The sequence below is a fragment of the Mandrillus leucophaeus genome, unplaced genomic scaffold (genome assembly GCF_000951045.1).
Source record: "Mandrillus leucophaeus isolate KB7577 unplaced genomic scaffold, Mleu.le_1.0 Scaffold94, whole genome shotgun sequence".
Lineage (NCBI taxonomy): Eukaryota > Metazoa > Chordata > Mammalia > Primates > Cercopithecidae > Mandrillus > Mandrillus leucophaeus.
In genome coordinates this window covers 943,409-956,639 of record NW_012110252.1, presented here as the reverse complement: position 1 = coordinate 956,639, position 13,231 = coordinate 943,409, and the positions used below count along the sequence as shown (strand labels likewise).

The 13,231-nt window shown below is 41.6% G+C and overlaps 2 protein-coding genes across 5 annotated transcripts in view; one reads left to right on the top strand and one right to left on the bottom strand.

Moving 5' to 3' along the window:
- ZRANB3 (zinc finger, RAN-binding domain containing 3) overlaps positions 1-4,352 on the bottom strand; it is a 338,584-nt gene extending 334,232 nt beyond the window's left edge. The window contains exon 1 of one of the 3 annotated variants that reach the window (XM_011970281.1): positions 4,242-4,352. The gene's annotated coding sequence lies outside the window, so the exon portion shown is untranslated. Of the gene's footprint in view, positions 1-3,614; positions 3,851-4,241 lie in introns of those variants that run through there. The other 2 variants (XM_011970284.1, XM_011970283.1) reach the window with 2 other exon arrangements.
- A 217-nt stretch (positions 4,353-4,569) lies between these two features.
- The window catches only part of R3HDM1 (R3H domain containing 1), a 201,970-nt gene continuing 193,308 nt past the window's right edge, over positions 4,570-13,231 (top strand). For both annotated transcript variants that reach the window (XM_011970280.1, XM_011970278.1), the window contains exon 1: positions 4,570-4,748. The gene's annotated coding sequence lies outside the window, so the exon portion shown is untranslated. The remainder of the gene's footprint in view (positions 4,749-13,231) is intronic.

The window sequence follows — 13,231 nt, the reverse complement described above, 5'->3', positions numbered from 1 at the left end:
CTGCTATCTAAGAGCTTCCTCCGCACAGTAAAACTTGGTCTCTACAATCTTTTGTCTTTAACCTGAGCATTCCTTTCTGTCAATCCCAGGTCTTCAGACAACCTCAACCAATTGTCAACCAGAAAATGTTTAAATTTACCTATAGCCTGGAAGTCCCCACTTTGAGTTGTCCTGCTTTTCTAAACCAAACAAATGTATTTCTTAAATGTATTTGATTGATGTCTCATGCCTTCCTAAAATACATAAAACCAAGCTGTAACCCAACCACCTTGGGCACATGTTCTCAGGACCTCCCGAGGGCTGTGTCATGGGGCCATGGTCACTCATATTTGGGTCAGTATAAATCGCCTCATATTTTACAGAGTTTGACTCTTTTTGTCATCAATCATCTGGCACCCATTCGTGGGGCCTCAGAGAAGACTAAGGGTCATACTATACACTTAAAAATGGTTAAGATGGCCAGGCACGGTGGCTCACACCTGTAATTCCAGCACTTTGGGAGGCTGAGGTGGGTGGAGCACTTGAGGTCAGGAGTTCAAGACCAGCGTGGGCTAACATGGTGAAACCTCCTCTCTACTAAAAATACAATAGCCAGGCATGGTGGTGCAGGCCTGTAATCCCAGCTACTCAGGAGGCTGAGACATGAGAATCGTTTGAACCCAGGAGGCAGAGGTTGCAGTAAGCCACTGTACTCCAGTCTGGGAGACAGAGCAAGGCTCTGTCTCAACATAAAAGAAGAAAAAAAAATTAAGTTGATAAATTGTGTTATGCGTTTTTAACACAATAAAAAATAAATTATTAATTGAAAACAATGTAAATACCCACCAGCAGGGAATTGGTCATGCTACAGCTATACAATAAAGTAGCCATCAAAAATGATAATACTGATACCTATTCAGTTATACCCATAGCCCATTCTTGCAAGTTTTTTCAATATAAAAAAAGCAAAGCATTATATCATAAAACATGTGTCCATATCTGTAACTAAAGACAGAGGTATGTGTAAACAGTGGCATCTCTAGGTAATAGGATTGCAGATGACCTTTACTTTCTTTTTTATATTTTCTTGTGTGGACTAAGTATTAAGTACATGGCAAAAGATGGCTTAAAAGAGGAAGTGACTGCCACCATTGGCTCCAGAATCCTGGGATGGAATTTTGTTTCCCTCATCACTATGTGTCTGGCACATGTTGAAGGATTAATAAAAATTTGAGAGGCAAAATGAACAGTCGTTAAGAGTTCAGGAATCAAGACAGGCCTGGATATGAATCTCAATTCATATTCATTGAAAAGGGGCCTCAGACTTTAAAGCTCTTTTTTTTGGTTGGTTGGTTGGTTGGTTTGCTTGCTTGAGATAGAGTCTCCTGTGTTGCCCCAGGCTGGAGTGCAGTGGCTCAATCACAGCTCATTGCAGCTCTGACCTCCTAGGTCCCAGCGATTCCCTCACCTGAGCCTCCTGTGTAGCTGGACCACAGCTATGCATCACCAAGCCCAGCTAATTTTATTTTTTGTAGAGACCGAGATTTCCTATGATGCCCAGGCTGGTCTAGAACTGCTAGACTCAAGTGATTCTCTTGCCTTGACATCTCAAAGTGCTGGGATTACAGGTGTGAACCACCAGGTCAGACCTCTACAATTCTTATTTAACTTCATTGAGTCTCACTTTCTTCAACTATAAAAATGTCAAGAAGACTTAACAGATTGTTGCAAGGAAAATGTACTTATCACACAAAACATCATTTCTGGCTCAAATGAAACTCAGTAAAATGATGGCCATCATTACTGTTTAGTGACTCGATTTACACTGAAGAACTCCCGACACAAACAAATAAAAAAAAACTAAGCATCTACAGAAGACTGCATTGCTAAATTATCACTGAATATCCTAATTGCATTAAAAAGCAAGAGACAACACTTTGCCTGGTAGAGCTACAAAAATGTCTTGCTGCAAGGTATGGTTACATTCCTATATCTAGCAGGATTACACTATAAAATTTACCATCTACTTTGTATATAAACATCACTCATGAGTATTGGACACAGATTTATTAGTGCTTTAGTAAAAATAATGCAAAGAGGAAAATGTGCTTGTTTTAATCCAAAGGTAGAATGTAAAGAGAATGTAAACATACAAAATGTGACTAAAGACTTCACTTAGAGAGAGATAAAAGGAGTAAGTGACATTACGATTTTGTTTAGCCTCTCTCTTCCTCACAACTTTTGGACAAGGAGCCTGTCTTTTTAGGCACTGCTCTACCCACAAAGTCTATACAGTGTAAGCGCTCATACCATAAATACAAGAGGATTTATAAGAGAAAATCTCAGTAAAATCATGGAGTAAACTGAATTAGAATTTATCTGAGAAAGTCTCAGTCAAAATAATAAAGCAAAGAGTTTAAGAATAAAGGGCACACGCATAGGGAGGTAAAAAGTCTTTTCCGTAACTTGCATTTCCTTTATTCAATAAGTTTTCCTGGGGACCGTATACAGTCACCCTTGAACTCTGAAGGAGGCATAATCCAGGGCCTGACCGTGCTAAGATTATTAGGCTGTGGGTTCCTTAACCCTTTTAGTGATGCCTTTATTCATCGGTGTATCATAGTTGGCACCCTGTGGTCACGTTTTTTGTTTTTGATTTTGTTTTGAGATGGAGTCTCGCTCTGTCACCCAGGCTGGAGTGCAGTGGCTCGATTCTCAAGTTAAGCGATTCTCCTGCCTCAGCCTCCCATGTAGCTGGGACTACAGATCCCTGCCACCATGTCCGCTAATGTGTGTGTGTGTTTTTTGGTAGACACAGGGTTTCACCATGTTGCCCAGGATGATCTCGAACTCCTGACCTCAAGTAATCCGCCCGCCTCGGCCTCCCAAAGTACTAGGATTACAGGCCTGAGCCACCGCGCCTGTCCGCCACTCATTTAATAAATGGTCGTTATTCAAAGAATGGTGATGGGGCCACTCTTGATTATCAATCCTTCAAACAGAAAAGCCCTTTTATGTGACTTTTTTCCTTCAAAGCTGACTTTAGAAGTGTGTTTGGGGCCGGGCGCGGTGGCTCACGCCTGTAACCCAGCACTTTGGGAGGCCAAGGTGGGCAGATCACGAGGTCAGGAGATCGAGACCATCCTGGCTAACGCGGTGAAACCCCGTCTCTACTAAAAATACAAAAAAATTAGCCAGGCGTGGTGGCGCACGCCTGTAATCTCAGTACTCGGGAGGCTGAGACAGGAGAATGGCGTGAACCCGGGAGGCGAGGGTTGCAGTGAGCCGAGATCTCGCCACTGCACTCCATCCTGGCGACAGAGCAAGACTTCGTCTCAAAAGAAAAAAAAAAAAAAGTGTGTCTGTAAATGTGGGAGGAGTTAGTTCAGAACTTCGGAGCCCTGTCTTTACAGTTCGAACTGACCACGCGAAGACTAAAGGCATTAGAGGTACTTTCTACAAATTTAGCCGTGCAATCTGAGCCAGCAGGCCGAGACGCCCGGGATTGAAGGCCGGGGTGGAGACAGTATGAGGGCCCTGGGAATTACCCCCATCCCATGTCACCCACTCTTTCTTAAAATGCCATTCAATTCCGTTCAACTTTTTATCTCCCATGCAAGAAACTAGCGACTTGCCCGCCACGCCACTTCCAAACAGTCACACCTGGCGTATTCGCCGCAGCATCTCCAACTCCCGCCACAGGTTTGGGACGTGTCCGCCCCTAAGCGGAAGTGACGTTCAACGGGACTACGTGAAAGTAGACGAGTTCAAATACGTACTAATAATTTAAAACCCGTATGGTGTTTTGAGGAAATCTTCTGCTTACCCTTCTTCCATCATTTCTCTCCTGCTAGGGTTGCGAAAAGGGCTCAGTATAGCCTCGCGACAACTCGTTCTCCTCCCTAATTCCAAGTCATTCAAAACTCTGTCCCTTTTCATTGGCTGAGGCGGCGCCATGGGTACCTCTCAGGAACTACAATTCCAGCCAACCACCGCGACAGGTGAACGGAGGAGAGGTTATGAGCAGGGGAAAAGCGTATTGGGAATTGTAGTCCACTCCAGGTCGAAAAGAGCACTGACCCGCCCTCCGCCACTGACGCTGGAGAAACCAGGTGTTCGTTTCAGAACCCGTTAGCGCTAAGGGGAGGAGCCAAGCCCTTAAGCAGCATGCCTCACTTCGCCCCACATGGAGGATAATTTTCCTTTACCCCTAAAAAGCACTATGAATACCCCCTGAGGAAATATGGTTGTCTTTTAAATACCTCGAGTCAGTAAAAACTCACGAAACTCCCTCACCTCAGGATCCAACTCGTGGGAAAAGGTAGCTCTTTTACAAGTGGGCAAAATGGCTGTCCTCCTAGTTTTACCATTGGTTGGCTTTTGCGCCCTTCAAGGGCGGTTACTTATCACGGATTGGTTCTTTTTCTCTTGAGGTTGGAGGAAGATTTGGCACGGCTCTCCGAGGCCTGGGAGGAGGTAAAGGGGTGGAGAGAAGGCAGTTTTTTCAAGCGTGATTGGGCAACACCCATGTCACTCCGGGGACGTACAACCTATGAGTAGTCGGCTGCCGCTCAAAGAGAACGAAGAGGCGGGGCTAGTGCGTGGTGGGAAGGGGCGGGATTCTGCCAGCCGCGGCTGCCGCTGGAGCCGGTGTCCGGGCTGGTGATGGGGTTAATTCCCTTTCGTAAGACTCTTACTTGCACCCACCCAGCCCCGCCGTCGCCCCGCCGCGCCGCGCTCCAACCGCCTCCTCCTCCTCAGTAACGCGGGTAAGAGATGCCCTCCCCTCCCCCGTCCAGCTCCCCGGGAATAACGCGCCTCGCTCCCCTCCCCCGCCCGCCAACCGGTAGCGCTAACGGAGAAGGAGGCAGGCAGGGGAGAGATGCGGTGTGTGAGAAGGTGGCCTTCCCCGCCGCGTCGTCGGCGCTCCAGCCAGGGCCTTCCGACGTCCCGCTGCTGCCAGCCCGCCGTTAGGTCGGGTTCCGAGTGAGCCAGTCTCGCCTGGCCCGCGGCTGCGGCTGCGGCTGCAGCTGCAGCCACTACCTTGTGCCCACCGCCCCCACTCGGGGGCCATGTGAAAAGCAAACCCCTCGAGGCCTAGCGGAGGAGGCAGGGGAAAAGGTTCCCGAGTCCCTGCCATGGCTGCTGCTGCCTCCGCGGCTGCTCTTGCAGCCCCAGGGACTCGGGAGCCAGCCACAGCAGGCCTGCCAGGAGCGTGGTGCTGCTCTCTCGGGTGGCTGGCGCCGGTGCCCCGGGCTCCCACGGCCGCATCCCCTGGCCTTGCACCAAGAGAATTTTCAGCTTCGACCGGTTGGTGAAATGTAGGTACATTTTCCCTGTGGTATCAGCAAAAGCACAATGGGAATATTAAAAAGAAAGTTGAATGACTGTCAGTGTCACGGTCCCCCGGGATCTGATTTACACACGTTTTGATGACTGAGCCTTAGGCTGCCAACAAATTTTTGTGTGCTTTGAAGTTTTTTGGTGTTGTGTTTTGTTTTGTTGTTGTGACTAGGTCCAAAGGATGCCTCTGTTGAGCTTGTTTTTATAAAGAAACTTAAATTATTGGGACTATCATGCTCCGTGTGTAATTGTCCTGGGATAGTAAGTTAACTAAGTAAAAGGTGAAGAGGTGCTTTCCAAATTAGGATTCGTGAACAGCAAATGGTTTTTCTAATAAAATTTTCTAAATATATGTATCTTCATGGTTATAGTTTACCTAATTGTAACTTTAAGAAACCCTTTTTAGCTTAAATGTCTTTGATGACAAAAACTTTTAAATGAAAAGATGGTTAAAGTCAAACTGGAAGTCTACCCATTTATAATATTTGAAACAAGATCTTCTAAGTATTTAGTAGGATACCAGTCTGATAGGAATAATTGGACACGTCTCAATTTCTAAAAATTTGGCATATTTGGCTATTTTTAGGGCATTCTGTTATGATTTCCTCATCACGTTTTGATCAAGTGCTTGTCTTTTCAAATACCACTCTGCTTTTATGCCTGGAAGAATATGTCTTTAAATCATGGATTCTATAGTCTGTAGTAGACATACCTGTGATCAGAGTTAAAATTCTAGGCTCATTTCTGAGGTTTACTTGTTGGCAGAATAAACCTGGGTTCTGAAGAAATATCTGAGTTTTGATCATTTCTTCAGGGTCTGAAGACTATGGTGGCTTAATGGTCTTCTATATTCCATAACTAGTACACCTGGATACAGGATTGACATAGATATGTTCAGATCCTGGAGGAAATTTGGGTATCTATTAAGAAATGAAAATTGCCAGCCATATAGTAGTCACCTGTAGTCCCTGCTACTCAGGAGTATGAGGTGAGAGGATCACTTGAGCCCAGGAGTTAAAGGCCAGCCTAGGCAGTATAGCAGAACATCATCTCAAAAAAATAAATAGATAGCCTTAAAAGGTAAGTCCCCTGAGATCCCCACAAAGTTCCTGTAACATATATTGCCAGCTGCCAGCATAGTATTTTCCAAAACTTAAGAGTTAATTGATAAATTATACAATTGATACTTTCAGATCTTGAGTGATTTATATAGAGAAAAGACTGTTGAAAATTTAGGAGTCGTCTACATTTTCTTCCTGGCTGTTGGATCCCTCCATGAACCTCAGTTCGGTTTCCTCATCTGTAAAATGAGGATGATAATGCTTAACTTAAGAAGTTATGAAAATTAGAGATAAATATATAGTAACGGCTGGGCACAGTGGCTCACACCTGTAATCCTAGCACTTTGGGAGGCTGAGGCAGGCGGATCACCTGAGGTCGGGAGTTGGAGACCAGCCTGACCAACATGGAGAAACCCTGTCTCTACTAAAAATACAAAAAATTAGTTGCGTGTGGTGGTGGGCACCTGTAATCTCAGCTACTCGGGAGGCTGAGGCAGGAGAATTGCTTAACCAGGGAGGCAGTGGTGAGTGGAGATCAGGCCATTGAACTCCAGCCTGGGCAACAAGAGTGAAACTCCATCTTAAAAACAAAGAAAACAGAAAATTAGAGATAAAGTATGTAAATCCCCTAGCATTGAGCCTGACACAGTTTGTGCAATTAAATATTAACTGTTATTATTTTCATGCATATTTAGAGAATGGGATTGTTGTTCCTATGCTGAGGGTGGTGTTGCAGCCTTCGAACACATTCTGTTACTGAAGAGTACCATAGGCGTATTAATTTGTATAGTGACTTAAGCACAGTTTGTGGCTATTTTTGATTCCCTTATGGAAGTTTTTTTGACTTTGAATTAAAATACAAGTGTCTGTGGAATATATTTCAAATGGATTATTGGGAATAATAATTAGTGTACTCCATGTAGTGGTTAACTATTGTAATATCTTTTAAATTTTATTTAGCTGATACATGTTTCAAGCTCTAGTTTATATACATGCTATCCATATTCATTGTGCTACCAGGCGACATTTGAACTATTTAATACACAGTTAAGATTAAGCAAATCATTTGAAATTGTTATGACCATATGTGACTACAGTTTTGTTGCTGTTTTTTAATTCTCCTTATTTATCAACACTTGAGTGTTCCTTTTCTGTGAAACAGCTCGTGAGAGATGCTATTCCTTTCTCTTCCTAGGCATTTCTGAAAATTTACTGACTCTTCACACATAATAGTGTTCTTAGAATTTCTATAGTTAGACAGGAATGCACAGTCAGAGTTCAAAACAAGCTGCACCTTAAGCAAAATAATGAGCTGCGGTATATACGGTGGGCCTCCCAAGTCATTGGACCTCGTACAAATGGGTGCTCCTCCAAGGAGGTGTTACATGATAGTAGCAATAGAAAATTATATAAACTTGAAATGAGCTTTGTCAAATATTATGCAGAAGATGTGCATTGCCATGCATTGCAAGTAATAGGTTTTTTTTTTTCTTTTGTTGAACTGGTACTTTAGTATACCTAATTTCATCCATTTGAGTTAGTATTAAGTTTTAATTTCTCAGCAATAAAGTAGTGAAAATTGGTAGCAGTTTTGTTTTTCCCATTCTTGGAAAATGTTACAGTGATGAACAAGGCTTGATAGGTTTGTAAAATACTATTGCTATTTGAATTAGAAAATTTCACTATTGACTTTCCATATTCTGTTGTAAATAAGTTGGGGAATTAGTGTGTCAAGGAGGCGTGGTAACAAATGGTAATGTAATTTTCAAATAGCTATTGCAGCACCAAACCGCAGAATCAATACTCTGTCTTTATAACCACATTTGCATATAGGGATAATTTATTTCTTATAACTTAAGATAACTAAAATGAAGGGCCGGGCGGGGTGGTTCACGCCTGTAATCCCAGCACTTTGGGAGGCCGAGACAGGCAGATCACAAGGTCAGCAGTTTGAGACCAGCCTGGCCAGTATGGTGAAACCCCATCTCTACTAAAAATACAAAAATTAGTAGGGCGTGTCGGTGGGCGCCTGTAGTCCCAGCTACTTGGGAAGCTGAGTCAGGAGAATCGCTTGAACCTGGGAGGCGGAGGTTGCGGTGAGCCGAGATTGCGCCACTGCACTCCAGCCTGGCGACAGAGCAAGACTTTGTCTCAAAAAATAAATAAATAAATAAATAAATAAATAAATAAATAAATAAATAAATAAAATGGAATGAGATGGCTATTGTGAAGAGAAGGAAGTCAGTTTTTTCTCTGTATAATTGTAAACTTTAAAAAAAAATCATCTTAAGACTTAATCCTTAAGACTTCCTGTACTGTTTAATAATATGGACATGTGCAAAGAATTAAATCATATAATTAAACAAAATTTTGTCAAGTTAACTTTGCTTCTCAAATAAGGAAGTTATATAATTAAACACATTTGCTTGTACCTAATAAGACATTAGCGTCCTCATGAATGTATGTCATTTCCAGAATTTAATTCAATTAGTTATTGGCTGAGGGTTGAAATAGAGATGAAACTAAATCCTGGCCCAAAGCTAGTTTTATACCTTATTTTCCAGCAATTTGTTTTTTTTATATCTAGGTTTTATCTTTAATATTTTGCCTCATCTTACCCATTCTTAGTCTCCATACACACATATTAACTTAAATTTCTTTTTCTGAGAATTTTGAAAGCCTATAGTTTATGATCTTTGTTCCCTCTTTGACTTGTGAATTTTATATTTGTGAGTTTTTTCCAAATTTCTACCTGTCAGCTCACTTCTTTAGGAAAGTTGTAAGGTTTTTGAGCCACCTCATTTCATTTTTTATTTTTTTAAGAGACAGGTTTCACCCTGTCACCCAGACTGGAGTGCAGCGACAGGATCATAGCTTACCACAGCCTTAAACTCTGAGGCTCAAATGAGCCTCCCATCTTATGCTCCCAAGTAACTAGGACTACAGGCTTGTCACTAGGACTACAGGCACATGGCTAATTTTTTTAATTTAGTAGAGACAGGTTCTTACTGTGTTACCCAGGCTGGTCTCCCACCTCCTGGGCTCAAGCGATGCTCCTGCCTTGGCCTGCCAAAGTGCTGGAATTACAGGCATAAGCCACTGCACCCAGCCTGTTACATGAATAGTAGATTGCACAGCATGTTTAAATGATGTTTGCTTTACTAAAGTTTTTATCTACAACTCCCTATAATGACTTCGTCTGACAAAGAAATTAAGTAGAGAAAATAAACTACCTTTGTTTTTATTCTTGACCATTCTCAAGAGGGAATAACTTGATATTGTCTGATCTAAGGTTTTAAAATAGCGAATTTGACTTCTCACAACATTAGTTTCATGAATGACAAATATAAATTACTTTTGTGGGTTAGTTGTACAATTAACTTCGCTAACCTGTCCTTTAAGGCAGGGGTCCCCAGCCCTTAGGAACTGGGTCACACAGCAGGAGGTGTCTGAGTGAACCGTGAACATCACCACCTGAGCTCTGCCTCCTGTCAGATCAGTGGAGGCATTAGATTCTCATATGATTGCAAACCCTATTGTGAACTGCACATGCAAGGGATCTAGGTGGCGTGCTTCTTATGAGAATCTAATGCCTAAAGATCTGAGATAGAACAGTTTCATCCCATAACCATCCTCCTCACCCCCTGTACCATCTGGGGAAAAATTATTTTCCACAAAACAGGTCCCTGGTGCTCTTAGGACAGAAACAAGTTCCATAACTAGAGTAAACTACCACCTTACAGTCTGAGGTAGCTTAACTGTGGATTTACTTTGTTACCTTGCCCCTCAGTGGGGAGAGAAGCTCTGGAATTAAAAAAAAAAAAAAAAAAGTCTTACTGTTGTGAAATCAAACTTCTTTGTACATGTATACAACATGTGTACAAAACAATAGCTAAAGTGAGCATTAATCTTTCTTTTTATTTATTTATTTATTTATTTTTGAGACGAAGTCTCACTCTGTCGCCCAGGCTGGAGTGCAGTGGCACAATCTTGGCCCGCTGCAACCTCTGCCTCCCAGATTCAAGCAATTCTCCTTCCTCAGTCCCCCAGGTAGCTGGGACTACAGGCACAAGCCACCATGCTGGCTAATGTTTGTATTTTTGGTAGAGACGAGGTTTTGCCGTATTGGCCAGGGTGGTCTCGAACTCCTGACCTCAAGTGATCTGCCCACCTTGGTCTCCCAAAGTGCTGGGATTACAGGCATGAGCCATCATGCCCACAGCCTAGGCCTTCATTTTAGTAAGCCTCTATTTTATTTAATATTTTATTTTATTTTATTTTATTTTTTTATTTTTTTGAGACAGAGTCTCGCTCTGTTGCCCAGGCTGGAGTGTAGTGGTGTGGTCTTGGCTCACTGCAACCTCTTCCTCCTGGGCTCAAGCGATTCTCCTGCCTTAGCCTCCCTAGTAGCTGGGATTACAGGCATGAGCCACTGTGCCCAGTGGGCTCTCATTTGTAACATGCTCTTGGGAAAGAAGCTTCCTTCATACAGAATTACTGCATATCTATTTGTTTTTTACTGGGAACAACCCAGATGTCCTTTGCTGCATGAATTGTTGAACTGTGATACATCCATACCATGGAATACTACGCTGCCATAAAAAAAGGAACAAACTGCAGTCACACGTTGTTTAACATTAGGGATAAGTTCTGAGAAATGTGTCATTAGACAGTTTTGTTGTGCCAACATCATGGAGTGTGCTTACACAAACCTACATGGTATATAGCCTTATAGATACTTAAATTATATGGTATGTATGGCCTGTTGCTCCTGGGCTACAAACCTATACAGTATGCTACTACACTAAATACTGTAGGCAATTCTAACATCATGGTTAAGTATCTGTATATCTAAATAAAGACAAGGTACAGTAAAAATAAGGTATAAAATATTTTTAAATAGTATGCCTAAGGCACTTACAATGAATGTGGCTTGCAGCACTGGAAATTATTTTAGGTGAGCCAGTGAGTGGATGCAGAGGCCTCTGACATAATCATACACCATTGTAGACTTCATAAATGCTGTATACTTGGGTTTCACTAAATTTATAAAATATTTTTCTATCTAAAAAATTAAGTTTGCTATAACTTTTCACTATATAAATTTTTTAAAATTTTAAGTTTTGACCCTTTTGTAGTAACACTTAGCTTAAAATAGACATAGTACAGCTGTACAAAAATATTTTTTCTTTATATCCTTGCCCTATAAGCATTTTCTGTTTTACAATTTTTGGGGATTCGTTTGTTTGTTTTTGTGAAGGAGTTTTGCTGTCATCACCGTCACCCAGGCTGGAGTGCAGTGGCACGATCTTGGCTCAGTGCAACCTCCGCCTCCTGGATTCAAGCGATTCTCCTGCCTCATCCTCCCGAGTAGCTGGGACTACAGGTGCCCACCAGCATGCCCGGCTAATTTTTGTATTTTTGGTAGAGACAGGGTTTCACCATGTTGGCCAGGCTGGTCTTGAACTCCTGACCTCAGGTGACCCACCCACCTCAGCCTCCCAACGTGCTTGGATTACAAACGTGAGCCACTGCACCTGGCCTAAAAGTTTTTGTTGTTGTTGTTGTTTTTCCTTTAAAATTTTTTGTTAAAAACTAAAATGTAAACACATGCATTAGCCTAGGCCTGTGCATGTGGTCAGGATCATCAGTATCATTGTCTTCCATCTTTGTATCTTGTCCCACCGGAAGGTCTTCAAAGACAATTACACACATGAATCTATCATCTTGATGTTAATGTCTTTTTCTGGAATACTTCTTGAAGGACCTCCTTGAGCTGTTTGACAGTTAACTTCTAATTATTTTATATAATTTTTAATACAATTTTTAAAATATAATTTTTAATCTAATTTTTAATCTAATGTTTTAAATAGAAGGAGTACACTCTAAAATAATAAGTGTAGTAAATACATAAATCAGTATCATAGTCATTTATTACCATTATCAAGTATTATGTGCTGTACATATGTATGTGCTATACTTTCATATAGTCATATGCATATAGCAATGCGGTAGGTTTACACCAGCATCACCATAAACATGTGAGTAATGTGTTACGAAGGCTGTGATAATCCTTAGGTACTAGGAATTTTTCACCAACATAGTCTTATGGGACCACTGTCATTTATGCAGTCCATTGTTGACTGAAATGTCATTATGCAGTGCGTGATTGTATTGATACAGCAACTAGAATGGATCCCAAAAGAATTGCAGGCACACCTAGGAGATACTGCGAGTTCAGTTCCAGACAACCATGAAAAAGTGAGTTATATACCTTTTTTGGTATCCCAGTGCATTTGAAAGTTAGGTTTACTACTGACGTTATCGCTTTAAAAAAAAAAAAAAGAGTTTTATATAATTCTGTAGTCTATTTAAAGTGTGAAGAGCATTGTGTCTAAAAAATGCACATATCTTAATTTTTAAATATTGCTTAAAAATTCTAATAATCATCTGAGCCTTCAGCAGGTTGTAATCTTTTTGCTGGTGGAAAGTCTTGCTTCAGTGTTGGTGGCTGCTGACCGATCAAGATGGTTGTTGCTGAAGGTTGGAGTGACTGTGGCAATATCTGAAAATAAGACAATGACAGCAGTTGATGGGCACTTCCTTTCATGAAAGATTTCTCAATAGCATGTGCTGCTGTTGGAAAGCATTTTACCCACAGTAGAACTTCTTTCAAAATTGTAGTCAGTCCTCTCCAATTTTCCTACTACTTTACAACTAAGTTTGTGTAATATTCTAAATCCTTTGTTGCTATTTCAACAATGCTTACAGAAATAGACTTAACTAGGAGTAGAGTCCATCTCAAGAAATCACATTCTTTGCTCATCCATAATCGTGAACAAATGATA